We start from the raw sequence: 3,738 nt of genomic DNA, 5'->3' as shown, positions 1-3,738 counted from the left end.
ATGGCTGTATCCAATGGAACATGAGTATGGAGGGGTATTTGCTGCCGTTAGTTACTGAAGTGGGAGATGCAGCTGTCTCCCACCAAGATTCAACAATATGGGATTCCCCAAAACAGGAAGGGAGCTTGGATGTGAGGCAGAAAAAAACAAAACAGAAGTCTACTACTGTGTTAAATTGCCTGGAAGAGAACTTACCCGAAATTCCTGACCCCCATCAAGGAAGAGAAAGAAGAAGGAATGTGAGATCTGGAAAACCGAGATCAAAATCCACGCCACAAGGGTTCATGGAAGAGTCACAGAAAAAGAGAAAGAAACTAGAAGCTGGCCATTAAGTAGGAACTATCAGTGTAGTGGACAAAGAAATTCAGCCTAGAAGGCAGAGGACATAGGGAGCACAGGGCTCTCCCAGAGTCAGAGAAAAGGAGCCTAGTCTAGACCAGTGATTCTCAAATATGCTGGTCTTGGGACTCCTTCACAATCTTAAAGATTGCTGCAACTTCAAAGATCCTTTGTTTATGTGGAGTTCCATGTGGGTGTTTATATGGATATCACTGGATGCTTGCCTTACTGAAAATTAAACCAATAAATTTCAAGCATTATATTGTCATTTTAAAATAATTCAAATATATATGTTAACATAAATGACATATTTTCATGAAAACAACTATATTTTCTTCCAAAAAAATGTAATGGGAAGAGTGGTACTGCTTTATCTCTTTGTGACTCTGGCTTATTAGAATTCTAGTCTCTAATAAAAAATGACAAAAATGAGTTTATTTGCAAAACAGAAGCAGACTCACAGAGTTCAAAAACAAACTTATGGTTACCTAAGGGGAATGATGGGGGGGATAAATTAGGAGTTTGGGATTAACATATACACACTACTATATGTAAAATGGATAATCAACAAGGACCTACTGTATAGCACAGGGAACTCTGCTCAATATTCTGTGATAACTTATATGGGAAAAGAATCTGAAAAAGAATGGATACATGTATATGTATAACTGAATCACTATGCTGTACACCTGAAACTGACACAACATTGTAAATCAACTCTACTCCAATATAAAGTAAATATTAAATTTAGAAAATACAAGTCTCCACGGGGCCCAGGGACTGGCCAGGCCGCAGCAGGTGCTATTTCTCTGTTTCCTTCCCTCTGAGGCCGGCATGCTGGCGTTGAGGAGCAGCGGTGGCCGCAGCCCCAGGATACGGAAAAGCAGAACCACCAAAAGGAGTGATGACCAGCGATTACATGAGAAGTCTGGATGTTAGTTCTAATGCCTCGGGACATGCAGTTGGGAACTCCTGGGATCAAACTCTCATCCACTTAATACCCCTGTTTGCCTGAACTACTAGAGCCAGTCCTAGCTAACCACAAATGGCTACCCAAAGGAAACACTTGGTAAAAGATTTCAATCCTTACATCATCTGCTGTATCTATAAAGGGTATCTGATCAAGCCAACTACAGTGACGGAATGCCTCCACACCTTCTGTAAGACCTGTACCATCCAGCACTTTGAAGATAGCAATGGTTGTCCAAGGTGTGGCAACCAGGTTCATGAGACAAACTCATCAGAAAGGTTGAGCTTGGATAACACATTAGAGGAAATTATATTTAAGTTGGTCCCTGGACTACAAGAACAAGAACTTGAGAGTGAATTTTGGAAGAAAAACAAGCCTCAAGAAAATGGACAAGATGATACTTCAAAAGTTGACAAACCTAAAGTAGACGAAGAAGGTGATGAAAATCAAGATGATAAAGACTATCACAGTGCTTCCCTGGTGGTGCAGTGGTTAAGAATCCGCTTCCAATGCAGGGGACATGGGTTTGAGCCCTGGTCCAGGAAGATCCCCCATGCCATGTAGCAACTAAGCCCGTGTGCCACAACTACTGAGCCTGCACTCTAGAGCCCGCGAACCACAACTACTGAAGCCCATGTGACACAAATTCTGAAGCCCACGTGCCTAGAAGCTGAGCTCCGCAACGAGAAGCCACCACAGTGAAAAGCCCACGCCCCCGAACCTTCGAAGAGTAGCCCCCACTCACCGCAACTAGAGAAAGCCTGCACGAAGCGACGAAGACCCAACACAGCCAAAAATAGTAAATTAAATAAATTAAAAAAAAAAAAAAGGCTATCACAGAATTGACCCACAAATTGCTATATGTCTAGATCGTTTACAAAATAATGGACAATCGGGACAATGCAGTAAAAGGTTTAATGAAGGAATTCATTTGGTTTTCTACACGTGTAACTGTGGGAACTATTAAAAAATTTCTAAGTTTAAAACTAAAACTTCCAAGTTCTTATGAGTTGGATGTGCTGTGCAATGGTGAAATTATGGGGAAGGACCATACTGTGGAGTTCATCGACATGACAAGATGGCGACTAAGAGGCGAAAACTTTCGGTGTCTGAACTGCTCAGCTTCGCAAGTCTGCCCTCAGGATTGCCCTTTGTATCAGTCATACCCCATGGTATTGCAGTATCGACCAAGAATTGATTTCGGTTAGACCAAGGGGCCTAGATCCCACTGAAGGAATCCTGCACTATGTGTTTACTCATCAACAGATTGCACAGTGAACGGTGTGTGGACTAGAGGGACACAACCAGATTTTCAGCATGCGAATAAGGCTACTGTCTGTCTCTAAATTGTCAGCTGCATTTATGTTGTTTCTATTAAGAGCAAACCAAGTGCCATTCTGCTACTGAACCATCTGCATAAGTTATCTGTGCTGTCTCACAGTGTACAAGTCACGCTTGAAATCAGTTAGATATGCAGCCATGATCCAGCCTTCTAAATATTTTGCTTGCCTGTTCTATTGTTTGATTACACTAGTAACATGCCTCAATCTTTGTGGTGTTGCAGTTTTCACATACTTACTATTTGATTAATTCTTGTTTAAATAGAGTACTGTACAAGGAACTAATAATTATTATATCTTGGAATTATTTTGTATGGGAAATATATTTAGAAAAGTGGTCCTTGAGCCACTGTCCTGTTCTCAGTAAGCTTTTTGTGTGCAAAACAGTTCACTCTTGAGTGTGCAAGTCCTTTGGGGAAGAATTCCAACTGTTCTTTACTTTAAAGTCCATTATAATTATAGGCATCTTGCGTCATCTGTCTGTGTTGTCTACCAGTCGCACAGGGAGGGCCTGTTCACCCTCCAGAAAATGTACGTGACTTCTTGGAGAGCTGAAGTGAGATTCGCAACCATTTGAAATGTTGGCAGCTGATCACATTTACTTCTAACAAAATTAATGAGTAAGTGAGGTTAATCCTTCATAAGGCCTGATGACGAGCCAGTGCTGCTTCATGAAACGTGGTGCATCGTTATATTGTGGCTTTTATCTAATGAGTACACTGTTTCCCTTTTTTCAGTTGGCCTTAAGTGTGCGTCATTGTGGCATGCAGAAGGTTATGATGATTTAAGTATTAGGATGTTTAGGGCAGATAACATTAGCTATTTTATGGATTTCAAAAATCTCAAAGCAATTGTAGATTAAAACTGTTAGTAACCTGTCACATTCCCATACCATATGTATAAAATAGAAAAAATGCAGTGTCATAGATAAATATGCTTAACCAGAATTAATGGGTTGAGGATATTTCATTTTAGATCCTGTAGTAATCAGGGGGAACTGGGATTATTTTTTTATACATAAGTTCTTTAAGGTCAGAGCTATGATAATGTCCTTGATTACTTATGGAAGTTGATTTTAATTAACTCAAA

At 40.4% G+C, this 3,738-nt stretch overlaps 1 pseudogene across 1 annotated transcript; it reads left to right on the top strand.

The window, feature by feature from the left end:
- Window positions 1-1,384: 1,384 nt before the first annotated feature.
- On the top strand, window positions 1,385-2,542 carry LOC309958154 (polycomb group RING finger protein 5-like; annotated as a pseudogene). The gene is made up of 2 exons: window positions 1,385-1,797; window positions 2,150-2,542. The product of its transcript is annotated as a polycomb group RING finger protein 5-like (transcript).
- Window positions 2,543-3,738: the final 1,196 nt, after the last annotated feature.

The sequence above is a fragment of the Leucopleurus acutus genome (assembly GCF_964270905.1).
Source record: "Leucopleurus acutus genome assembly, chromosome: 1".
Classification (NCBI taxonomy): Eukaryota; Metazoa; Chordata; class Mammalia; order Artiodactyla; family Delphinidae; genus Leucopleurus; species Leucopleurus acutus.
The sequence above is the reverse complement of the archived record's forward strand: the minus strand, read 5'-3'. Positions and strand labels throughout refer to the sequence as shown.